The 27,926-nt window shown below is 39.7% G+C and overlaps 2 long non-coding RNA genes across 2 annotated transcripts; one reads left to right on the top strand and one right to left on the bottom strand.

The window, feature by feature from the left end:
• Positions 1–10,301: 10,301 nt before the first annotated feature.
• Positions 10,302–12,294, bottom strand: LOC139946158 (uncharacterized). Its single transcript, XR_011787214.1, has 3 exons — positions 12,206–12,294; positions 11,912–12,039; positions 10,302–11,449 (listed from the first exon to the last, which is right to left on the bottom strand). It is a non-coding gene; the product is annotated as an uncharacterized lncRNA (long non-coding RNA).
• A 284-nt stretch (positions 12,295–12,578) lies between these two features.
• On the top strand, positions 12,579–26,717 carry LOC139946159 (uncharacterized). Its single transcript, XR_011787215.1, has 5 exons — positions 12,579–13,445; positions 17,756–17,870; positions 19,900–20,189; positions 24,498–24,612; positions 26,305–26,717. It is a non-coding gene; the product is annotated as an uncharacterized lncRNA (long non-coding RNA).
• The last annotated feature ends 1,209 nt before the right edge of the window (positions 26,718–27,926 follow it).

Here is a 27,926-nt window from a genome sequence, read left to right as displayed (position 1 = left end):
AAACCTTTACGGCATGGGTCCGGGCCCGCTTGAGGGCCCTGGAAAATTTTGCATTCTAGATGCTCTGTGGTGCAATCTTAGGCCAATATTAAGAGGCATACAGAACGGAACAGAACATCTGTAAAATGTGAGCAGCAGTAGAAACTTTTGGTTTGACAGCATCTCCAAGTGCGGCTCTATGAACCAAGTTATAGGGGAAAATACTGTCAAATAGTGAGCACGTGAGTGTGAAACCTTTACGGCATGGGTCCGGGCCCGCTCAAGGGCCCGGAAAAATGTTGTATTTTTACATGCTCTGTGGTGCAATCTTTAGGCCATTTAGCGGCCAAATGGCAAACGAAACAGAACAATGAGCTGTGTGAATATTTATGTTCCAGTGCTCCACAATTCCACAGTGCAAAACACGATTTTCATATAAAGGTGGTCAAACGACACGGGAAACATGGATACTGTGTCCCTCACCCTTCGAAAATGGGGTGGGGTGGGGTGGGTGGTGCACACGTCCCTTCCACTCTTTCAAGGGGGAGGTGCAAATCTGTCAACGATGGAGCATGCGTGTGAGAAGCCTTTACGGCTTGGGGTGCGGACCCGATTAAGGGCCCGGGAAAATTTTGCATTTTAGATGCTCTGTGATGCAATCTAGGGCCACATTAGAGAGGGGATGTTGTGTCATCCTTTGCCCACAGGATTAATGCCCATATAGGGACACAGGGTTTCGTCTTACACAGTGCAAAACTTGGGCTTCACGATAAAGGTGGTCAAAAAGGTAGGGGGGGGGGGACATTTGATATTGTGCCACCCCCCACCCTCCAAAAGGTGGGGGGGGGGGACATGTCTGGATGACTGGATGCGCGGATGCGCGGATGCGTGGATGCGAAGTGGGTAGGCCAGTCCGTTGTGGCTGACTGGGCAGCAACGCAGCCTTGGATGCGTTGACGTATAGTAGTGGAGTGGCCCTGGATTCTATAATTGTACCAAACTATATGACATAAATCAGCTCTATAAAACTTACCTAACAAATAACAATTACATATCTGAGATAAATTACCCCAAACAGGAAAAATATGAAAAAATATTATTTATTAAGCTACATTCATCATAAATAGATTCTAAAAATTTGAAGAAACTCCGTCGAGGTTTAAATATTATGAGGATGGGTTATGTGAAGGGTAATAGTGGGGTCTGTTCTTGCAGTCAGCGTGCCTGTTGACTATACTGTAGCGTCGACCGGGGGTTGCAATGCACACAGTTTAATGACACAAGAAAGGTACAATTAACTGGCTATTCTGTCATCGTTTCGGAGCTTTATTAACACTCAACAATTCACTGAAAGTACACAAGAGAGAAGGCCTAAGCCAGAGAGCGCCCTCTCTGGCGAGCAGACTCACAAATCGACCGGCTTGGGCCAAAAGCAGTGCTCCGAATAATTGTATGGCAAAATATTTTGCCATACAGTCGTTACGAAAATGGCGTGTGCGCGTCCATAAAAATGGTCTCACAACGAAACCGCACGCACAATGAGACACTCATGCAGCGTTTTCCGGGTTCTATTTCTATGGTGTCCACCTACGTCTACTGCATAGATTTATATATAAGAACTAGAGGGCGCACTGGCCTATATACGCGCTCCGGCATGCGCGCAGGCGGCCATTTTCTAAGTTGACAAAACTGGCATCTCACAGCGTGTGTTTGTGGGGCCATTTTGTAAGTTGAACCTGGGGTGGATTTCACAAAGGTAGTCCTAACTTAGGACTAGTCCTAGGCAAAGCTAAGAGATAGGACCAGTCCTAAGTTAGACCATAAAAATGACATATATGTTGTTAAAAATGTAATACTTATTAACATCATATATAAAAGTAAAAACAAAGTCAACATAATAACGAAGAAAAACCGATATTTAAACTTGACCTCAGGTCAGGTTACTTGGTAAAAATTAAGAATTTGTGCCCATCTCCGATCACGAAACTTACGAGACGCTTGTTTTGGTCGCGCGGGGTGAAAAGCCTTTTCATTGGTCGTTTAGGCGTAGGCTTCGGTCGGCTTCCTCTCTAAACTGCGTCACGCGTTTATCTAACGCCCTTGCGACCATCGTGCGTCCGCGTATTAAACCAGCTTTTAGTAGTTTCACATTCGGGCGTAGATTTACAAAAGGGGTTTAAATTTAAGATCAAACAAACATCCTTGTCCCAGAGTTTTACTTTTGTCAATAAATAGACTTTAACCGATAATTGTGTATTATAAAAAGCTAAAACTAATTTCAACAAGCTCTATAGGGTATTTTTGTTGTTAAGATTCGGCATTAAGAATAAATTAAAGCAAAGATTTGATTCATAAAAAAATAAAGTTCTTCAGTTGTCGTGTTTTCTCGCTCCGGTGCGCGCGAGACTTGCACAGTTTATAATCCGCAGTGCAAAGCCTTCGTTCAACAAGCAACGTAGGGGGTAAAACACCAGCTAAATGGCTATGTAAAGCTTTATGCTATTGGTCCATATTCACCCCCTGTCTATTTGCCGATAGAACTTGAAACAGTGCTTATGATTCGTCAGTAGTTGTGCACAAACATAATATGCTACACGGATAGTGCACATGCATGCGACAGACGGTTCCGACAGACAATGAACGACGTAAATCGACGCTTAACTTCACGTAAGTTTTGACTCCCTATTCTCTTGAATTTTTACACAATAAAGGTGCCACTATAAAGATAATGCAATGTAGCTCAATCTGTGTCAATAAACTTTTGATTTGTTGAAGAGAACATGAGAAAATAGCCGTTTAAAAACCGCATAAATTGTTGTTAGCCCGCCACGATGTCGATTTGCTGTAGGTTCGCTGGACCAGTTCATTCCTTGTGTGGGGATGCTTTCGTGATCACCTTTAATGGGGGGGGGGGGGGGGGGGGTACATTGAATACACACATTTTGTCAATACTTCGAACGGATCCCTTGTTGTTGTCGCAGTTCTGATTAATTATTACAAGGTAACGAATAGTCAAAGTTTACTCATCATCTTGATTTCTTCAAAAGCCAATACTATGGCATTTGTTTAATTGTTTATGCAGAAGTTTCATTTGATTCTCACGATGTTTGATCAATTTGTTGTTACTAAATGTTCAAGTGATGTATTGATTTTATTCAGAAAATGATGGTTTTGTTTCCAATCCTTTAAGTATGGTATGGGGTATTAAATTATTAGAACCGCGGCGCCCGCTGTACAGTAGATCATGAACACATAGTTGAATATATCCCTGAACACCCCTATTACAAAACAGTTGGTCCCATCAATGTTGCCAGCAACGCGTGTGTGTGTGTGTGTGTGTACGAATCATGTGTTGCTGCCAATGGCATGTGAAATTACATGTCATTACGGCTTGACACTTTTGTGCAAGGTAGAGTTGATCTCATAATTTTATTTCCATACTCTCATAAAAGAATAACAAAAGTTACGTGTATTACGGAGTAAATCAAAACAATTCTTTACGTAAGAGTAAACATAAATAAGCAAACAGAGTACGGGCCGTTTTGGTAAGCAATAGCTTGTAAGAAAAAACACTGCATGAGACGAGACAGACAAGAAAACAATTGACCAACATTTAGAAATCAAGCCTTATGTTTGGTCGTTATTATAAAAAATTGTTCATCATGAGCAGTGAAATGTATTGCCTGCCAGGAAATAGACTGGAATGTATAAGGCCTAATTTCATTATGCCGGTAAGCACAAAAACTTGCTATAAGCACAGAAAAGTATGGCTTAGCCGATAAGAGCCCATGTACCCCATGTACCAAAAAAATGAATGTAAGAAGCGTCACCGCGGTTATTATCTCAGATTGTGTGTCTAAAGGAATTATTCTTCCTATTTTGACCAAGTTCTTTCCATTTGGACCATATTCAACTCTGTAATATGTAGGCTATACAACTTTTAAGTGCGGTAAGGAGTACAGCAGTTGGTAGGCCCTACAATGCAATTTGATATCGTTCACTTCTTGGTTCAAACGCTTGACCCCCCCCCCAAATTTGAATACTATAAGAGGCGTTATCGTAACGCTTTCTATATTGTATTCCGTCAGGGAAAATTCTTCCTATGTTGACTACTTCATTGTATACAAAGTGACGTTTTAATTTCTAGAATAAGAGTTGATAACCAACGATGTTCTTAAAAACAAACACTACTACTTACTGTGTAACTATCTCTTTATTAAAACTGTTACCGTGCCAAGTTTCAAAAATCAAGGGAAACCGACTCGGTTTTTGCCCGAGTTTTTTTAGGTGAACAAAATTAATCATAATTCACCCAGGCACATTTTCCTTTGACAAAAAAACAATGCAGAGTGTTTTACATGGTAGGGTGTGATCATTCTACATCACACAGTTTCTTGTTTCACATGATCAATGTCTTTATTTTAATATAATAATACGTAATGTTAACCTGGCAAATAAGTTGAAATTTTTAAAACTAATTACTGTACACCTAAAGGGCAGAATTTGTTTTTGTCAGAGTAAAGTGCTTGGTAATAATGATACTAATGGTCACTACTATCACTGACATACAGAAACTGGAAATAATTAAAGTTAGAAGAAAAATGTATACCAATTTGTAAACAGGGAGTTAAGTTAATACACAGTTGAGTTATGATTATTCATTAGAGTTCATTAACTGCAAAGAAAGCTTATAAATTGACTTTTATGAAAACACACAAAACTTTTTTAACTTGTCCATTAATGGAATGGATGAAACTGCTGTGATGAACATGTCATGAACTGTTTGGTGCATGGACTGATCATGAACATTCTTAAAAGTTCGTCAAGTCATTAATTCCCTTTTGGCTCAGTCAGTGCACAACTACGAGATAATGAAGCTGACGCGCAGAGTTTCTTTGCAAAATCGTGATCAGAATCAGAATGTGTTATATTAAGTCACTCATGTAAGCCTACCCAACTTTCCAGCATTTTTTAAACGCATCAAACAGCAACCCATTGTTGTTAATAACTTTATTTGTTCCATATAAAAATAACCATGTACCATTGGTGGTACAGTCCATATGTCACCCCCCCCCCCCACATACAGAACGTATACACGCAAAAGTTGCAACATTTTCAAGAAGAAAGTGAATACATTACTGATTCTGTTCATATAGGTTTGCCAGTTCTTCAAAAGAGTACACGAAATTACCGTTTAAGAATAGTATGCTTTCAGATGTACGAACTTTGTGAAACATCAACGGCTGTTTTGAAGCTGTAAACGAACATTCCATTGGTCAAAGTTCTGAAGCAACAAAATTGTTAGAACTTAAAGCAATTTGGTCAGGACTCAGGATGTACATTTTTCCAAATCCGTTTTGTATTAAGCAATCGGCCGTCGGGTTTAATTTCGCGTGTTAAATAAAAAATATTTATGAGAAACAAAAATACATGCGCCTGTTACAATGTGTTTATTATAATTAAGTCACTCATGAAGGCGTACCCAACTTTACAGCATTTTTTTAAACGCATCAAACAGCAACCCACTGTTGCATAATAACTTTATTTGTTCCGTATAACCCTGTACCATTGGTGGTAACTTTATTTGTTCCGTATAACCCTGTACCATTGGTGGTATGGGGTACAGTCCATTATGTCATCCCCCACACACAGAACGTATACACGCAGAAATTGCAATAATTTATTTGCAAGAAGAAAGTGAATACATTACTGATTCTTTTTATACCGTTGAAGAATAGTATGCTTTCATTGTTACGAACTTTGTGAAACATCAACGGCTGTTTTGAAGCTGTAAACGAACATTCCATTGGTCAAGGTTCTGAAGCAACAAAATTGTTAGAACTTAAAGCAGTTTGGTCAGGCTTCAGGATGTGCATTTGCCAAATCCGTTTTACGGTATAAAGCAATCGGCCGTCGGGTTGAGCCCTCATGTGCGGTTGAATCGGGTACTAGAAATTTTTACTAATTTCTCCATACAAAATTAACAAACTTGACGTACAAACCCTCAAAATAACACGGCTAATGTTTTCTAAAAGTGAAATAAGTGAGAAAAAGCGGTGGTAAAAATCTGTTGCACAGCATGTTCCGAAAACTCGCTTTATTAGGTGCTCCGACAACTTTGTATGCGTCGTTTGACGTACAATCAATAGATCACGATGGGGGCCTAAGATTCTAAAATCGTGTGAACGTTAATGGAAACAAAGCAGCAAATCATATTATAGCAAGAGGGTACCACTTTCCTACAAGCCTTTTTAGTCGGGTATCTCCTCTGCTATTAGCAGCGGTGATTATTGTTGGGGGGGGGGGGGGGCAGACTCTTGCGAGCCTTTAGTCGAGTAAATCCGTTGCTAACTTCGGATTTGTTGCGGAGGGAACCAAATACCACTGCTGATTCCAAATTCATCGTGATATACAATTGTCTGATTGGCTCTTTGACAAAGACCGCCTGTTGTCGGCAATATTTGAAATATACCCAATGTGCTCAACACAATAAAGTAAGTGTGTCATTATAGCAGTGTACGTGCTATATTTTTAGTCGACTAAGTAATTACCCTTACAGTCGTCTTAGCGGGGAAATACTCGGTGCAGTGAATAAAACGAATACAATGACAAAAGCCGATTGAATTAAAACTATGCGTAAAAGAGGCGAACAATAACCCATATTTATACAGATAATGCGTTGGCCCGCTCGATCAACACTAAAATATCACGAAAAACCCTACATATCATATCATGAACCATCATTGCCAAGTACACCCTTCCCCAATATTAAAGCTCAATTCCAGAAACAAACACCAATTCCTTTAGTTGGAGAACGCAAGAGAGAAGGTTAATAGGAGGGGAGGCGACGTTTCACAACTATGTTGTGCACGCTCAACAATTTATCAAAATACAACAAATGACAATATTCCATACCGATTATAAATACAATTTCTAATCCAATCCTACGAAATGATTATTACCTTTAAGAATACCTCCCTTACCCCACATTACCTTTCACAACATTTGTATATACAAGAATCCTCCTCATCTAGCGGGGTGCCGCGGGAAGCGCGGCATCCCGCTAGTGCTTATTACATTCTCGCATGCACACAACCTTGTTCCCAGGGGTGATCGTTCCCAGCATGCCTTGCTCGATCATAACCCCCCTGGAATTGGCCAATTTAAATGTGCTATATGCTAGCACATTTAAATGAGCCATTATTGAGGGTACGTACTCATTATTCAATCTTTTCTACGCGCACAGGCATGTCTTAAGTCTTAAAGAATGTGTTTGTTTTTGATTTTAAAAAGTGTGTGGTGTCATAAAAAACGCGGGCGTGATCAACACGCAAATATCTTAAAACTACGCGCGCACGCACTTGACATCTAATGAATAACAAATTTCCTGAGCCAATCAGCGTTGTTTCCAAGTACATCACTACTAGGGGTTACTGACGAGAGGTATCGATACGGCGGGCTGCCCATTGTAGCGAGGCTGAGTTGTGCACTATAAGCAGACACACAATTGCGTTTGCGTCACGCACCCATTACCTGTGTATAAAACAGCCCGATTGATGTTCCTACATTTTTTGCCAACCAAAATGTTAGTACGCACGCGCTATGTGCAATTTACATTTCATGAAAAGGGTATAGTTTGATGCATATAGAGCTTTAAACTTGTATAGTTCATAGCTCTAATGTTTGATGACAATTAGGTAACAACAGGGTGGACCACGTGAAGGTTGTCATCTCCCACCCTCGTTTAAAATCTACATCGTTAATGAGTACTCAAACCCCCTAGATAAACACCAAGGAAAATGTAATGACCTTGTTATTAAAAAAACAAATTGGGTGCATAGAGCTATATGTTTATATAGCTCTATTGTTTGATGACAATTAGTTAACAACAGGGTGGACCACGTGAAGGTTGTCATCTCCCACCCCACAATTAACAGTTAAAAGAGATCTTAATACATCGTTAATGAGTACTCAAACACCCTAAATTAACACTACAACCAATGTCAACCTTAATGAGTACCCAAACTCTCTAAATAAACACCAAAGAAAATGTCATGACATTGTCATTAAAAAATTTGTTTGGTGCATAGAGCTATATAAACATGGTTATAAAGCTCTATTGTTTGATGACAATTAGTTAACAACAGGGTGGACCACGTGAAGGTTGTCATCTCCCACCCCACAATTAACAGTTAAAAGAGATCATAGTATCGTTAATGAGTACTCAAACACCCTAAATTAACACTGCAAACAATGTCAACCTTACAGCGCCAGCCACCAACCCGGTCATTACCACGCAGTGAAGGCCGGGTCCTCGCACTGTAATTCCCCGAATCACCCTTAATAAAAACCCTAGAAAATGGCATGACCTTTGTAATTACAAAAACTCGTTAATGAGTACTCGAAACCGTATATAAACACCATAAACAATGTCATAACCTTGTAATCAAATAACGTCGTTAAGAGTACTCAAAAACTGGACTGAATACCCTTATTAAATACTGTGGAAATTGTCTAGACCTTTGTAATAATAAACCTGGTTAATGAGTACTCAAACACAGACAAGGTCATGACCTTTGATATTACAAACTTTAAAAAGAGTTACTATAAACCCCAATTGTGTCACAATATATTTACATGTCTTCATATAGTAACCAGTAAAAAACATGGTGGCCACCATGTGAGGGTACCCCTAAATAACTGAATTACAGAGTGACACAAAATAAAAGTTACAATTTATAATTAATTCATTATTACAATACAAAACTTCATTACATAAATCACCACTTATATACAGTCCTTAACACACTTGTTTAACGACGTTAAGAGTACTCGAAAACTGGACTGATTATCCACATAAATACCATGGACAATGTCTAGACCTTTGTAATATTAAACCTAGTTAATGAGTACTCAAACACAGACAAGGTGATGACCTTTGACATTACAAACTTTAAAAAGAGTTACTAAACCCCAAGTGTGTCACAATATATTTACATGTCTTCATATAGTAACCAGTAAAAAACATGGTGGCCACCATGTAAGGGTACCCCAGAACTAGAATAATAACTAATTGAATTACAGAGTGACACAAAATAATTGTTACAATTTATATTTAATTCATTGTTACAATACAAAACTTCATTACATAAATCACCACTTATATACAGTCCTTAACACACTTGTTTAACGTCGTTAAGAGTACTCAAAAACTGGACTGATTATCCAGATGAATACCATGGACAATGTCTAGACCTTTGTAATAATAAACCTGGTTAATGAGTACTCAAACACAGACAAGGTCATGACCTTTGACATTACAAACTTTAAAAAGAGTTACTAAACCCCAAGTGTGTCACAATATTGACATGTCTTCATATAGTAACCAGTTAAAAACATGGTGGCCACCATGTGAGGGTACCCCAGAACTAGAATTAATAAATAATTGAATTACAGAGTGACACAAAATAAAAGTTACAATTTATAATTAATTCATTATTACAATACAAAACTTCATTACATAAATCACCACTTATATACACAGTCCTTAACACACTTGTTTAACGTCGTTAAGAGTACTCAAAAAATGGACTGATTATCCAGATAAATAGCATGGACAATGTCTAGACCTTTGTAATAATAAACCTGGTTAATGAGTACTCAAACACAGACAAGGTCATGACCTTTGACATTACAAACTTTAACAAGAGTTACTGAACCCCAAGTGTGTCACAATATTTACATGTCTTCATATAGTAACCAGTAAAGAAACACGGTGGCCACCATGTCAGGGTACCCCAGAACAGATACCATGTAAACAATTAGAATAACAAATAATTGAATTACAGAGTGACACAAAATAAAAACTACAATTAATATATTTAATTCATTATTACAATACAAAACTTCATTACATAAATCACCACTTATATACACAGTCCTAAACACACTTGTTTAACGACGTTAAGAGTACTCGAAAACTGGACTGATTATCCAGATAAATACCATGGACAATGTCTAGACCTTTGTAATAATAAACCTGGTTAATGCGAGTACTCAAACACACACAAGGTCATGACCTTTGACATAACAAACTTTAAAAAGAGTTCTAAACTCCAAGTGCGTCACAATATTTACATGTCTTCATATAGTAACCAGTAAAAAACATGGTGGCCACCATGTCAGGGTACCCCAGAACAGATACCATGTAAACAATTAGAATAATAAATAATTGAATTACAGAGTGACACAAAAAAAAGTTACAATTTATAATTAATTCATTATTACAATACAAAACTTCATTACATAAATCACCACTTATATACAGTCCTTAACACACTTTTTTAACATCGTTAAGAGTACGCAAAAACTGGACTGATTACCTTAATAAATGCCACGGACAATGTCTAGACCTTTGTAATTATAAACCTGGTTAATGAGTACTCAAACACACACAAGGTCACGACCTTTGACATTACAAACTTTAAAAAGAGTTACTAAACCCCAAGTGTGTCACAATATTTACATGTCTTCATATAGTAACCAGTTAAAAACATGGTGGCCACCATTTGAGGGTACCCCAGAACAGATACCATGTAAACAATTAGAATAATAAATAACTGATTTACAGAGTGACACAAATTTAAAGTTACAATTTATAATTAATTCATTATTACAATACAAAACTTCATTACATAAATCACCACTTATATACAGTCCTTAACACACTTGTTTAACGTCATTAAGAGTACTAAAAAACTGGACTGATTATCCAGATAAGTACCATGGACAATGTCTAGACCTTTGTAATTATAAACCTGGTTAATGAGTACTCAAACACACGTCCACCATGTCATGACCTTTGATATAAAAGAGTTATAAACCCCAAGTGTGTCAAGATATTTACATGTCTTCATATAGTAACCAGTAAACAAACATGGTGGCCACCATGTGAGGGTACCCCATAACAGATACCATGTAAACAATTAGAATAATAACTAATTGAATTACAGAGTGACACAAAATATAAGTTACAATTTAGATTTAATTCATTATTACAAAACAAAACTTCATTACATAATCACCACTTATATACAGTTCTTAACACACTTATTTACTTTTTATTGGTATTGAGTTTACTTTTACAAACAACCTTAATGTTGTCTTGACTTTGTACTGAGCAAATATTTTTGTGTAAGTGGCAAAATATCTATCTATCTAGATAATGTCGCTACATACTGCAAAAGGAAGGCCTCTTCATCACCATTCCACCTTGACCATTCTTGCGTGACGCTTCCAAATTCTCTGATGTCATCCATCTAACGCCAACTTGGTCTGCCTCTTTATCTCGTTTGTGTTCTTGGGGTTCATTCTGTTGACAATGTTCATCTGTTGACATGACGCCTTAGATGAGGCGTTTTATTGGTGTTGCATAACGTGTCCAACTCAAAGATGTTCGACCGTGTTAATCCTGTATTAAATATGATCAAAAAAGAAAGAAAAAACTAATTAGATTGAGATTTGGATTTAAAGGTCAAAGATGTGTGTATACTAAATCAATAATTGCTTTTTATTAAGTATGCATATCCCTCACTCAGTGACCCTCCTGGCGCATGCTTTTACATACAGTTTTCAGGCAAGGTCAACAGTCATCGCTCCTTCAAATATGCTTCTCCAAGACTATGTAACTCTCTTCCCAACAATATCATAGACTGTGCCAGGCTATGAACATTTAAATCTAAACTTAAAACCCATCTTTTCAATCGTAAAAGCCCTTAGAGACTTTATTTTGTAATTTGCGCTATATAAGAACTGTTTATTATTATTATTATTAAGGTATATGTTTGAATTATGAAACCTAAGAAATGTCTATTTGCTGCACTTGAATGGATTTCTAAACTTTCAACTCAAGCTTCGCTAAAACAGATCATACCTTCAAATTCCACTTAGGACCCTGGTGAGCTGAGGAATATAGCTATCTCCTCATAAGCCATGATGTATCTCTCTGTACTGTGACGTCACATCTTCATGTCCATGTTGACACGCAGTCGTCACAATCATCTTAAAGAAAATTACAATGTACTCGCATCAGTACAAACCATATCAAGACTTGGATCATCAGGGCCAAATTTCATAGAAATGCTTAAGAACAAAAAGGATCCAAGCAAATGAAATGCACTGCGAAACAAAGTTTTGAGATTAAAGAGATCATTCTCTAGCTTTCTACCTATGTTTGGTGCACTTCAATGACAACTGAGATGTTGTCCGCATAGGCAGGCATCCTCTCGGACGTTTTCATGTTGGCGCTTGTTATCAGCAGGTATCCCAAGCAGATCTGCAGACTCCTGAAATATATGTCAATTAAGAAATTTCAGTATAATTATTTTCACCATATACTTTTTACTGTAGAACAATTATAGTTCATGTTGCAAGGTTGTATTTGGCACATTTATATGTACTACAATGTTATTTTTTTCACATCACTAATCCAGAAGAGGAAAACAGTTATGCTCCAGTCAAAATCACAAAGTTTGCCATCAATCATACTAAAAGTAAACTTACCTTGTCTTGTCATTTTCCTCACAGCGTACAAAGGTCCCAATGATTACTTCATGGCCGGCATGTGCAGTTTCCACTGGACTCCCATGGGCAGATGGTTAAACATTTAACCAGTTCACCGTCGCAATAAAAAATAAATGACAAATACAAACTATTAGAAAAATGCACTTCGCCAACAGAGTTTAGAAATTAAAGAGATCATTCTCTAGCTATCTGCCTATGTTTGGTGCACTTAAATGACAGCTGGGATGCTGTCTGCATAGTCAGGCACTGTTGCATCATGGCTTTTGGTCATCGGCAGGTAATACACCACATCCCCAGCAGAACTGCAGACTCCTGAAATATATGCCAATCAAGTCATTACAAAATCGTTATTCTCATTAAATACTTTTCACCATAGAATAATATTCATGCTGCAGGGTTTAGATTTTTTTCATGAGGACTCTAGCAATTGGAAAACTGGTAATTTGCTAAGCTAAATTTTAGCATGGAGCCCCTTTTAAATCTAGACATAATCTTGATTTCAGGATAAATCTCAACAACTTACGGTCCCTCATTACTTCCCAAGCTATCAATCCACCTTAAAATAAACTTACCTTTTCCTGTCGTTTTCCTCAAAGATACACAGCTCCCATGTCTTCATGGCTGCAACTGGAATGGCATGTGCAGTTTCCATTGGTCTCCCATAGGCAGATGGATCACCGTCGCCGTAAAAAAATTAAAGAAAAAATACAGACAATGAGAAAAATGCATCTCGAAATAGAGTTTTGAGTATAAAGAGATCATTCTCTAGCTATTCTACCTAGGTTTGTTGCGCTTCAATCCCATCTGGGATATGTATTGTTTGAAGTTTGCATGGTGTGGAGAAATTATAATTTACGGGGACAACCATGTGTAAACCTCTTAAGGTGAGTATTGGCTCTGGAAAGACCCGGTCTGGTCTCGACGTAGTAAACAGTATACTCCGCTCGTCTTTAGGAGAATGCTGGACTACAGGCGATGGTCGAGCTTTAGTAGTGCTGGATTGATGAGCATTTGGGCGGGATGGATCAAAGCTGTTCTTGGCCGGTAATGCATGTGACTTGATTGCTGGCTGGATGTGTGTGCATTGGAGTGTGACATTCTTGTGGTGAGCTGCTGCTGGAAGGGTTGGCTTTAGGATGTGTGACCAGATGTCATTAATGAAGAAACCGGTGTCTTCTGGAACTGTATGGTGTGCTTGTATATCGATGGCCTCCCTGACTCTGCATTGGTGCCAGGACTGTACATGAGCTATGAGTTTGGCTTGATTCCACTTGATGATGCTGTCGTGTTCGTGTGAATATTTGATGATGGCTGAATTGTTGAGGTGTTCCAGTGTGCCATGTGCTTTGTGTTCCTTGATTCTTGTTGAGATATTGCGCCCTGGTCCACGATGTATACTTTACAGCAATCACAGGGAATGTGGTAAACGCTGGCTTTGTCTCGAGTGTCTTGCTTGTCCTTGTGTGTGTGGAGTGATGCTTAAATCTTGTTTGGTGCTGTGTGGAAGGTTTTGACTTGAGCTTGAATGAAGATACGTTGAAGCTTGTGAGAAGATAGGCCAATGTTTGGGAGGGAGATTGCAGCCTTGAACTCTGGTGGTTCATCTGGTGTGAGACTTGGCTTGGGCTCGCTAAGGTTGAAAGTTTTGTAGCCATTAAGTTGACATGATGTCTTGATGTGTTGTAGTTCCTGCTTCAAGCTGCCCTTGTCACAGGTGTCCAAGGTCCAACGGACCAAGGTGTTGGAGACAGCAGACTTGAAGCGAGGATGGTGGAATAATGAGTTGTGAACGTATCTGTCGGTGTGTGTTGGCTTGCGATGTACCGTGTGGGCTAGAGTGCCATCAGCTTGTCTTGTTACTTCGACACCTAGGAAGGAGATAGCATTGTTTTGTTCTTGTTCCATGCTGAATCGGATACGTAGATATTGACTGTTCAGTTGATGGAAGAACTTTTGGAGTGCTGTCTTGCCGTTGGGCCAAAACCACAAAAGTGTCGTCAATGTAGTGGAACCTGAGGTTGGGGTGAAGATTGGCGCTCTTGATACCGTCAAGTTAAAACTCCTCCATGAACAAATCCATCAGGACCGGGGATAGAGGAGATCCCATGGTGGCCCCAGAGGTTTGTTCGTAGAATTTGTATCGCCACCTGAATCTAAAAGCGGAGAAGCAGGTGATAAGGAGGTTGTGGACTTGTTCTGGAGTGAGTCTTGTGCGGTCTGTCAGTGAAGGTTAGGCTTGAAGGCATTATTCAGCGATGTTGCATGCTTCTTCAGTTGGTATGTTGGTGAATAGTGACATGATGTCAAAACTGACAAGGATCTCAGTTGGACGGAGATGTATGTATTTGATAATGTCGACGACCTTGCTTGAGTTGTTAATGTTATGTTCAGTGAGGCCAACTAGTGGATGGAGGGTCTTGGCGAGGTGTCTTGCGGTATTGTAGGTGGGTGACCCCGGGACGCCACGATGGGACGGAGAGGAACATCTGGCTTGTGGCTCTTAAGGTTGGCCAAAGAAATGTGATTAGGCGGATGCGGATGGCTTGAGGTGACGGTACATGGTGTTGTCTATGACCTGCGCTTGATAGAGAGTGCAGAATTTGGCAGTGGGGGTGCGTTCGATGACTGAACAGGAGTTACTTGGCAGGTGTCGTTAGGTATCAGTTGACAGGATGTCGGTTACCTTGTGGTCAGAATCTGTTGTGCACATGAACACGGTGGCATTACCAATGTTCGTTGACACGATGTGGATAGACTTGTCTTTGTGCAGGGCTCGGATAACGGCGTGTTCTTGCTTGCTTGTGTTGGGTCTTGGTAACTTGGTGTTTGAAGAGTTTGCAGAATCTGGATGCGGACATGGTTGACGAATGTCTTGTCTAGATGTTTGAGTGCAGGTTCGGTAGACTGAATAATATCTTTGAATGGAATCGTGCAATGTGTGGGCGCCAGCACACCTCGCATGATTCAAGTCAAACACATCAATCAGTCCACTGAACCTGCACTCAAACATCTGGACAAAGACAGCCCCAACCAAGTCCGTATCCAAATTCTGCAAAGACTTCAAACGCCAAGTTACCAAGACCCTACACAAGCAGGCGAGAAAATGCCAATATCTGAGCCCTGCACAAAGACAAGTCCATCCACATCATGTCAGCGGACAAGGGTAATGCCACTATGGTCATGTCTACAATGGATTATGACCACCAAGTAAATGAAATCCTGTTAACTAATACCTACCAACGCCTGCCAAGGAACCCCAGCCCAGTCATTGAACGCACACTCACCACCAAATTCTGTACTCTCTATCAAGCACAAGTCATAGACAACACCACGTACCATTACCTCAAGCCATCCGCATTCACCTGCCCATGTTTCTTCTGCCAACCCAAAATCCACAAGCCAGATGGTCCTCTCCGCCCCATCATGGCATCCCAGGGTTCACCTTCTTACAACATTGCAACACACCTCACCAAGAACCTCCATCGACTAGTTGGCCTCACTAAACATCACATCAACAACTCAAGCAAGTTAGTCGACATCATCAAGCACATACATCTCCGTCAATCTGATATCCTTGTCAGTTTTGATGTCGTGTCACTGTTCACCAACATACTAATCGAAGAAGCATGCAACATCACCAAACAACGCCTTCAAGCCGAACCTACACTGACAGACCGCACAAGCCTCACTCCAGAACAAGTCCACGTCCTCCTCATCACCAGCGTCTACGCTTCCAACTTCAGGTGGTGAAACAAATTCTATGAACAAACCTCTGGGGTGCCATGAGATATCCTCTATCCCCGGTCCTGGCAGATTTGTTCATGGAGGAGTTTGAACTTGACAGCATCGAGAAGGTCGATCTTTGCCCTAACCTCTGGCTCCGCTACATCAACGACACCTTTGTGGTTAGGCCCTACGACAAGACAGCACTCCAAGAGTTCTTCCATCACCTGAACAGTCAACATCCACACACCCAATTCACCATGGAACAAGAACAAAACAACACTATCTCCGTCCTAGATGTCCAAGTAACAAGACAAGCTGTTGGCACTTTAGCCCAAACAGTACATCGCAAGCCAACACACCCCGATAGATACCTTCACAACTCATCATTCCATCATCCTCGCTTCAAGTCTGCTGTCTGCAACACCTTGGTTTGCTGGGCCTTCAACACCTGTGACAAAGGCAGCTTGAAGCAGGAACTACACCACATCAAGACTTCACTTCAACTTAACGACTACAAGACATTCAATCTTAGCCAGCCCAAGCCAAGTCTCACAACAGATGAGCGACCAAAGTTCAAGGCTGCAATCACCCTCCCATATATCGGCCACACTTCTCACAAGTTTTAAAGTATCTTCAGTCAAGCTCAAGTCAAGATCTTCCACACAGCACCAAACAAGATTCAAGCATCACTCCACACACACAAGGACAAGCGAGACACTCAAGACAAAGCAGGCGTTTACCGCATTCCCTGTGATTGCGGTAAAGTGTACTTCGCGGAAACCTGGCGCAGCATCTCAACAAGAATCAAGGAAACAAAGCACATGGCAGACTGGGACACCTCGACAAATCAGCCATCATCAAACATTCACAAGAACACGACCACATCATCAATTGGAATCAAGCCGAACTCATACCTCCTGTACAGTCCTGACACCAATGCAGAGTCAAGGAGGCCATCGAGATACAAGCACATCATAAAGTCCCACGAGACATAGGTTTCTTCATTATGGACATCTGGTCACCCATCCTCAAGCCAACCCTCCCAGCAGCAGCTCACCTAAAGAATGTCACACTCCAATGCAATTCACATCCAGCCAGCAATCAACTCTCACGCATCACCGTCCAAGAACAGCTCTGATCTTTCCCTCCCAAATGCTCATCCATCCAGCGCAACTTAAGCTCCACCACCGGCGCCGCCTGCATTCCAGCATTCCCCTGAAGACGAGATTAAAGAGATAATTCTCTAGCTATGTACCTATGTTTTGTGAGCTTCAGTCATCGACAGGTAGTACACCACATTCCCAGCAGAACTGCAGACTCCTGAAAATATGTCAATCAAGTCAAAATATCAAGTATAAAACCTCCACCTTAAATTGGTCCATTATTACAAAGAGCATCCCAAAATTGGGTCCTTGAGTTTTTAGATGACAACTTGTTATGCTTTCTTTCTCTTAAATTTTCTTTACAGTCGAACAATTGTCATGAACTTGTTGTTTCCATTAAACCAACTTTCAAGAACTTTTTGAGAAGAAACCGACAGGACAGTTTGTGGATTAAAGGCTTAAAGACACTGGACACTATAGGTAATTATCAAAGACCAGTCTTCACTCTTGGTGACGTATGTCAACATATGCATAAAGTAAAAACTTGTGAAACTTTGAGCTCAATTGATCGTCGAAGTTGCAAGACAATAATGAAAGAAAGCACACCCACCCTTGTTACACAAACTTATGTGCTTTCAGATGCTTGATTTCGAAACCTCAAAATCAAATGCTGAGGTCTCGAAACAAAATTAAAAATAATAATAATAATAATTTGTTCATTTACATTGCGCCCATTCCATAAACTGTACAAAAGCGAATAACATAACTAGACATCTAGTGTTTGTGAACAAACACACAGCTGTTCCGTTTTTAATTTTCAATGTTCAAGGGGTCTTTAATTGAAAAGAAACTGATGATCGGTTGCATGGTTCTTGAGATATGGTCCCACTTCCGTTTGACCCGGAAGTAGAGGTCGACATGGGGTCATGGTAACCTAAAGCGAATCTCGAATGCCCAAGGAGTCTCTTACTGAAACAAGTTTGAAAATCGGCCGTGTACTTCTTGAGATATGGTCCCACTTCGGGTTGACCCGGAAATAGAGGTCAACTTGAGGTCACGGTTTTCAAAATTAATCCCCAATCCCCAAGGAATCTATATCTACAAGCAGTCTGTTAAACCGCCGTGTAATTCTTGAGATATGGTGCTACAAAGAGTTCCCAATTAAATATGCAAATATGGGTCACGTGGTTAATTAATTACGAATTAAAAAAAAAAAATTGGTCGGTGGTTTGATGTTTGATCTAGTACAAGTTGATTTCACAGAACTCTTAACCACCAAACTCTGCGCTTATGATCACCATTTTTCGCTTACTGTGTTTTTAAACATCATATCATGTCATGCATGCACACAGGTTGTTGGGCTTACAATTGAGAAAAAGAAAAAGCAACACTATTGATATAGAGATAAGAATCAAACTTAAATATTACAAAAAGAAATATATTTTTAGTTTTGGGGATAAAAAAAAATTTGATATCGGACGGAGATTCGATCTCGCAATTCTTTAATGTGAAGTCGCGACTGATGACCACTAGGCTAGAAGGGCACGATGCAAAAATGGTGGGTTTTTACATGTGTGCATCAACAGAGGGGATTATGATTCGGCGAAATAATTCTCGTTTCATGATTTTGCGACCATTGTCACTAAATATGAACTGTTAAGTATTAATATAACTATTAAGTATGGTTGAAATGTAGTATTAGATGCCTTTAGGTTTTTTTTACGACGACGTCGATGTCGTTAAAAACCCCTATCTAAGTACGCACGTTCGTTTTAACGAAAACCCATGCACAGAGTAACTGGTCCAGAACGCGGTTAGAAAAACAAGGACAAATTTAATGCACGTTCTAACGAAAATCCCAAACCTCCGTACGTTGTGCGTGTACAGAGTAATGTGTCCAGAACGCGGGTAGGAAACAAAATAGTATAGACTCCTCTCAAGAAGTCAACAACTCATAGAGGTACATACTGTGTTGTATTACCAAAGAGAATATTTCACAATAACATGAAAGTGACTGCATCAAGTTTACAAATTAAAAATTCAAATGAAGACCACGTGGTTAATTAATGAAGAATTGTTACACTTTTTTATGAGAGTAAAGCTTAGGTTCTAAGCTTCAATTTGATATATGATTGAACGATTTTATCCTAATACTTTAGGAGTAGTGGCCTAAACAAAAACGCCGTACAAACGCTATGGGGTTTTAGGCGGAAACAAAGAATAATAATAATAATAATAAAAATAATAAAAATCTCGACGAAAACAATAGCTGTTCCGACTGGATCGGAACAGCTAATAATATTATTTTTTTTATTTTATTTGACAACAGGAAAATAAACAACAATCCAAACAATTGAATGAACAAGAACCTTACAGGACAAACTGCAGAACATTAATAATTTACGGTCCCTCATTACTTCCCAAGCTATCAATATGGTCCCTCATTACTTCCCAAGCTATCAATCCACCTTATAAATAGTCTTACCTTTTCCTGTCGTTTTCCTCAAAGATACACAGCTCCCATTGATGTCTTCATGGCTGCGACTGGAATGGCATGTGCAGTTTCCATTGGTCTCCATAGGCAGATGGATCACCGTCGCCGTGAAAAAATTAAAGAAAAAAACAGACAATGAGAAAAATGCATCTCGAAATAGAGTTTTGAGTATAAAGAGATCATTCTCTAGCTATTCTACCTAGGTTTGTTGCGCTTCAATCCCATTTGGGATATGATTTGTTTGAAGTTTGCATGGTGTGGAGGAATTAGAATTTACGGGGACAACCATGTGTAAACCTCTTAAGGTGAGTATTGGCTCTGGAAAGACCCGGTCTGGTCTTGACGTAGTAAACAGTATACTCTGCTCGTCTTCAGGAGAATGCTGGACAACAGGCGATGGTCGAGCTTTAGTAGTGCTGGATGGATGAGCATTTGGGCGGGATGGATCAAAGCTGTTCTTGGCCGGTAATGTGTGTGAGTTGATTGCTGGCTGGATGTGTGTGCATTGGAGTGTGACATTCTTGTGGTGAGCTGCTGCTGGAAGGGTTGGCTTTAGGATGTGTGACCAGATGTCGTTAATGAAGAAACCGGTGTCTTCTGGAACTGTATGGTGTGCTTGTATATCGATGGCCTCCCTGACTCCGCATTGGTGCCAGGACTGTACATGAGCTATGAGTTTGGCTTGATTCCACTTGATGATGCTGTCGTGTTCGTGTGAATATTTGATAATGGCTGAATTGTTGAGGTGTTCCAGTGTGCCATGTGCTTTGTGTTCCTTGATTCTTGTTGAGATATTGCGCCCTGGTCCACGATGTATACTTTACAGCAATCACAGGGAATGTGGTAAACGCTGGCTTTGTCTCGAGTGTCTTGCTTGTCCTTGTGTGTGTGGAGTGATGCTTAAATCTTGTTTGATGCTGTGTGGAAGGTCTTGACTTGAGCTTGAATGAAGATACGTTGAAGCTTGTGAGAAGATAGGCCAATATTGGGAGGGAGATTGCAGCCTCGAACTCTGGTAGTTCATCTGGTGTGAGACTTGGCTTGGGCTCGCTGAGGTTGAAAGTTTTGTAGCCATTAAGTTGACGAGATGTCTTGGTGTGTTGTAGTTCCTGCTTCAAGCTGCCCTTGTCACAGGTGTCCAAGGTCCAACGGACCACGTGTTGGAGACAGCAGACTTGAAGCGAGGATGGTGGAATAATGAGTTGTGAACGTATCTGTCGGTGTGCGTTGGCTTGCGATGCACCGTGTGGGCTAGAGTGCCATCAGCTTGTCTTGTTACTTCGACACCTAGGAAGGAGATAGCATTGTTTTATTCTTGTTCCATGTTGAATCGGATACGTAGATACTGACTGTTCAGTTGATGGAAGAACTTTTGGAGTGCTGTCTTGCCGTTGGGCCAAAACCACAAAGGTGTCGTCAATGTAGCTGAACCTGAGGTTGGGGCGAAGATTGGCGCTCTTGATACCGTCAAGTTAAAACTCCTCCATGAACAAATCCATCAGGACCGGGTATAGAGGAGATCCCATGGTGGCCCCAGAGGTTTGTTCGTAGAATTTGTCTCGCCACCTGAATCTAAAAGCGGAGAAGCAGGTGATAAGGAGGTCGTGGACTTGTTCTGGAGTGAGTCTTGTGCGGTCTGTCAGTGAAGGTTAGGCTTGAAGGCATTATTCAGCGATGTTGCATGCTTCTTCAGTTGGTATGTTGGTGAATAGTGACATGATGTCAAAACTGACAAGGATCTCAGTTGGACGGAGATGTATGTATTTGATAATGTCGACGACCTTGCTTGAGTTGTTAATGTTATGTTCAGTGAGGCCAACTAGTGGATGGAGGGTCTTGGCGAGGTGTTTTGCGGTATTGTAGGTGGGTGACCCCGGGACGCCACGATGGGACGGAGAGGAACATCTGGCTTGTGGCTCTTAAAGTTGGCCAAAGAAATGTGATTAGGCGGATGCGGATGGCTTGAGGTGACGGTACATGGTGTTGTCTATGACCTGCGCTTGATAGAGAGTGCAGAATTTGGCAGTGGGGGTGCGTTCGATGACTGAACAGGAGTTACTTGGCAGGTGTCGTTAGGTATCAGTTGACAGGATGTCGGTTACCTTGTGGTCAGAATCTGTTGTGCACGTGAACATGGTGGCATTACCAATGTTCGTTGACATGATGTGGATAGACTTGTCTTTGTGCGGGGCTCGGATAGCGGCGTGTTCTTGCTTGCTTGTGTTGGGTCTTGGTAACTTGGTGTTTGAAGAGTTTGCAGAATCTGGATGCGGACATGGTTGACGAATGTCTTGTCTAGATGTTTGAGTGCAGGTTCGGTAGACTGAATAATGTCTTTGAATGGAATCGTGCAATGTGTGGGCGCCAGCACACCTCGCATGATTCAAGTCAAAGACATCAATCAGTCCACTGAACCTGCACTCAAACATCTGGACAAGACAGCCCCAACCAAGTCCGTATCCAAATTCTGCAAAGACTTCAAACGCCAAGTTACCAAGACCCTACACAAGCAGGCGAGAAAATGCCAATATCTGAGCCCTGCACAAAGACAAGTCCATCCACATCATGTCAGCGGACAAGGGTAATGCCACTATGGTCATGTCTACAATGGATTATGACCACCAAGTAAATGAAATCCTGTTAACTAATACCTACCAACGCCTGACAAGGAACCCCAGCCCAGTCATTGAACGCACACTCACCACCAAACTCTGTACTCTCTATCAAGCGCAAGTCATAGACAACACCACGTACCATCACCTCAAGCCATCCGCATTCACCTGCCCACGTTTCTTCTGCCAACCCAAGATCCACAAGCCAGATGGTCCTCTCCGCCCCATCATGGCATCCCAAGGTTCACCTTCTTACAACACTGCAACACACCTCACCAAGAACCTCCATCGACTAGTTGGCCTCACTGAACATCACATCAACAACTCAAGCAAGTTAGTCGACATCATCAAGCACATACATCTCGTCCAACTGATATCCTTGTCAGTTTTGATGTCGTGTCACTGTTCACCAACATACCAATCGAAGAAGCATGCAACATCGCCAAAAAACGCCTTCAAGCCGAACCTACACTGACAGACCGCACAAGCCTCACTCCAGAACAAGTCCACGTCCACCTCATCACCAGCGTCTACGCTTCCAGCTTCAGGTGGTGAGACAAATTCTATGAACAAACCTCTGGGGCCGCCATGAGATATCCTCTATCCCCGGTCCTGGCAGATTTGTTCATGGAGGAGTTTGAACTTGACAGCATCGAGAAGGTCGATCTTTGCCCTAACCTCTAGCTTTGCTTCATTAACGACACCTTTGTGGTTGGGCCCTACGGCAAGACAGCACTCCAAGAGTTCTTCCATCACCTGAACAGTCAACATCCACACATCCAATTCACCATGGAACAAGAACAAAACAACACTATCTCCGTCCTAGATGTCCAAGTAACAAGACAAGCTGTTGGCACTTTAGCCCAAACAGTACATCGCAAGCCAACACACCCCGATAGATACCTTCACAACTCAACATTCCATCATCCTCGCTTCAAGTCTGCTGTCTGCAACACCTTGGTTTGCTGGGCCTTCAACAACTGTGACAAAGGCAGCTTGAAGCAGGAACTACACCACATCAAGACTTCACTTCAACTTAACGACTACAAGACATTCAATCTTAGCCAGCCCAAGCCAAGTCTCACAACGGATGAACTACCAAAGTTTAAGGCTGCAATCACCCTCCCATATATCGGCCACACTTCTCACAAGTTTCAAAGTATCTTCAGTCAAGCTCAAGTCAAGATCTTCCACACAGCACCAAACAAGATTCAAGCATCACTCCACACACACAAGGACAAGCGAGACACTCAAGACAAAGCAGGTGTTTACCGCATTCCCTGTGATTGCGGTAAAGTGTACTTCGCGGAAACCTGGCGCAGCATCTCAACAAGAATCAAGGAAACAAAGCACATGGCAGACTGGGACACCTCGACAAATCAGCCATCATCAAACATTCACAAGAACACGACCACATCATCAATTGGAATCAAGCCGAACTCATACCTCCTGTACAGTCCTGACACCAATGCAGAGTCAAGGAGGCCATCGAGATACAAGCACATCATAAAGTTCCACGAGACATAGGTTTCTTCATTATGGACATCTGGTCACCCATCCTCAAGCCAACCCTCCCAGCAGCAGCTCACCTAAAGAATGTCACACTTCAATGCAATTCACATCTAGCCGGCAATCAACTCTCACGCATCACCGTCCAAGAACAGCTCTGATCCTTCCCTCCCAAATGCTCATCCATCCAGCGCAACTTAAGCTCCACCACCGGCGCCGCCTGCATTCCAGCATTCCCCTGAAGACGAGATTAAAGAGATAATTCTCTAGCTATGTACCTATGTTTTTGTGAGCTTCAGTCATCGACAGGTAGTACACCACATTCCCAGCAGAACTGCAGACTCCTGAAAATATGTCAATCAAGTCAAAATATCAAGTGTAAAACCTCCACCTTAAATTGGTCCATTATTACAAAGAGCATCCCAAAATTGGGTCCTTGAGTTTTTAGATGATAATTTGTTATGCTTTCTTTCTCTCAAATTTTCTTTACAGTCGAACAATTGTCATGAACTTGTTGTTTCCATTAAACCAACTTTCAAGAACTTTTTGAGAAGAAACCGACAGGACAGTTTGTGGATTAAAGGCTTAAAGACACTGGACACTATAGGTAATTATCAATGACCAGTCTTCACTCTTGGTGACGTATGTCAACATATGCATAAAGTAAAAACTTGTGAAACTTTGAGCTCAATTGATCGTCGAAGTTGCAAGACAATAATGAAAGAAAGCACACCCACCCTTGTTACACAAACTTATGTGCTTTCAGATGCTTGATTTCGAAACCTCAAAATCAAATGCTGAGGTCTCAAAACAAAATTAATAATAATAATAATTATAATAATAATTTGTTCATTTACATTGCACCCATTCCATGAACTGTACAAAAGCGAATATCTTTACAATATATATTTTTATTTATTTATTTGACAACAGGAAAATAAACAGCAATCCAAACAATTGAATGAACAAGAACCTTACAGAACAAATTGCAGAACATTAAAACAGTAAACCCACATAAGATAGTAAAGGAACAAAATATGCACAATTCAAGCATTTCCAAATTCATGGAAAACTACTTCTTTATCGAAAACTACGTTAATTCAGAGGGAGTTAGTTCTCGCAATGTTTTATACCATCACCCTCTCCCCATTCCTAGTTACCATGTAAGGTCTGATGATAATAATTATTTTGAGTAACTAACAATAGTGTCCTCTGCCTTTAAACCATAAATCCAAACTCCTGAAATACATTTCAATCAGGACACCATATATACACTCACGTCAAATACTTTTCACTGTATTTATTTTCTCATGTACCAAAGTGTTTGCTTCAAAATCCAAAATCCAAAAAAGCAAAACAGTTCCGCTCCATAAATGGGGACACCAGATGACTCTATGTCAAGTTAAAATGGTGCAGAATACAAATTGCGCTCTTTCAGAGCATGACATCATCATACAGCAAAAACAAATTGGTCTGTACATAAGCTCAGACTTGATGTCCTTTTGATTACAATTTGGAAATGAAACTGAAGAATTTCTGTCAAAAAATGTATGGCCCTTTATATTTGAATTGCAATTGAAGGGTATCAAACACAATAGCATCTTACGTAATCGAGTCCTCACCCCGCCCAACCCCGCCCCCCCCCCCCCCAATTTTCATCTTGACTCCAGCAAATGGAAAATTTGTAAATTACAAGGCTAAATTTGAGCATGGAGCCCCTTTTAAATCTGAACAAAATGTTTATTTCAGGATAAACCTTAACAAATTACGCTCCCTCATTACTTTCCAAGCTATCAGTCAAACTGAAAAATAAACTTACCTGGTCCTGTCAATTCCTCACAGCGTACATAGCTCCCAATGATGTCTTCTTGGTTGGTACTGGAATGGCATGACACCGTCTTCGAAAAAATAAAAGACAAAACAAAACAAAAAATGAGAAAAGTGCACTTCGAATCAGAGTTATTCCATTTTAGTTTATGAATGAAGGTTTAATAAATGGGGTGCGTGGTTGTTACACGACGTGTAGACAATGACGAATGGTGTGAAGTTGGAGATTAAGATGTCACATGCAAGCAAGCTCGGATATGAGCTTAGTAGATTTAGGTTAGTGTGCAACGCTGCGCATGCAGTAACTGGGTAGGACTTGCAAGTTTGGTTAGTAGAGTTACATTACTGATAGTAAGGGTGATAATATACCTTTCTTGGTGGACGTGATACCTCTGTGCGGTAATACAACTCAGTAGAATTCCATGATTTAAAGGTGTGTCCAAGTAATTGAGTACCGCTTTACCATCAACAGGATTCTAGTTGTTGCAGGGCATGTGAAGATGAGAAGGACTCCATACCAGGTAACCAGACTCAGTCATTGCATGTAGGGAAAAGGGTGACATTTCTAAATTAAACAACAAAAATCAGAGCACAGCCGGAGCACAGCATGAGCCGGCACAAGGTGCTTAAGAACAATAATTTTTGCATATGGGAATACAATTCATCTTGTTAATAATGTGTTTGATTTGGCACAATAACACAGCGTCAGTGTGGAGTTGTTTTGTTGTGAGCTCCTGCAGAAAGGCATAGCTCTATGGTCAGGACACTGTTCCGTTTGGGAAAGACGTGATCTTACAGGCTTGTTGTTTTAACTGTAGCTATGCAAGGACATGAACGCAGAGAGAGAGAGAGAGTTATATTCGCCAATAAATTATATATTTTTTAAATTCTAAATATTTTTGAAAACTACATATATTTTGATAACTTTATAATATTTTTGAGCATTAAATATTTGTTAACTATATTTTTTTAACTTGATATATTTTGTAAACTTATCTTTGTAAACCTTTTATATTTCACATAAACTTTAAATTATTGTAAAATATCTATTTTAAATTTTGTTTCATTATTTGTATAATTATAAAATAATTTGTTTTTAGACGTTTGTAATTTTCGTAGTTTTTGAAATGTATCTTTTGTTAACTTTATATATTTTTACGCATTAAAGTTTTCGTAAACTATATTTTGTAAACTTTTTATATTTCATAACTTTATACCTTTTTTATCACTTTAAACAATTGTACAATTACATCTTTTTTTCAATTTAGGTTCATTTTTGTTGTAATCATAACTTGTTTTTAATTTTATACATTTGTTAAATTCTACATATAATGAAAATATTGTTTTTTGTCAACTTTATATAATTTTAAGCATTTAACATTGTATATTCTGTAAACTTTACTTTGTAAACTTAATATTTCATAAACTTTAAATAATTGTAAAACATACATATTTTCCTTTTTTTCATTCTTTATTTTATTTATATATTTTTTTTACGAGTATACATTTTGTATTTTTTATATATTTTTAAAACGATATATATTTTATAAACTTTATATATTTCCAGCATTAATTGTTTCCTAAACTATATTTACTTATTAACTTATATTTTGTAAATTTTACTTTGTAAACCCTTTACATTTTATAAACTTTAAATAATTGTAAAGTAATCGTTAAACCGAAGGTCGTTGGTTAAAATCCCGCTCTAGTCAATTTTTCTTTATTCATCCCAAAGTCATTTAAAAAATGTACCCAGTCAGTTTCCCTTGTGGTTTATTATTATATATATTTGTTTTTCATTAAAAAATCATTTTCTTATATACATTTTGTAAATTTATTTTTGTTAAAACTTTTGTTTTAAATAATTAATATTGTAAACTTTATATATGTTTAAACTTAATATTTTAAGCTAAATAATTATGCTTTACGAATGTTCAAACAATTACATTTCCATAGAAAAAGAGGAGAAAGGTATTAAATGATTAAAGGATCCAGAAAAAAGGGTTAGATTCCAGTATTAGTAAATCAAAGTCTTTTTGGGTGGCTATGAACCAATGAGAGTAAAGTGATGAGGACAACGAATGGTCCATGAAA

Source organism: Asterias amurensis, chromosome 13, assembly GCF_032118995.1.
Source record: "Asterias amurensis chromosome 13, ASM3211899v1".
Taxonomy (NCBI): domain Eukaryota; kingdom Metazoa; phylum Echinodermata; class Asteroidea; order Forcipulatida; family Asteriidae; genus Asterias; species Asterias amurensis.
Note: the sequence above shows the minus strand (reverse complement) of the source record. Positions and strands in the feature narration are given on the sequence as shown.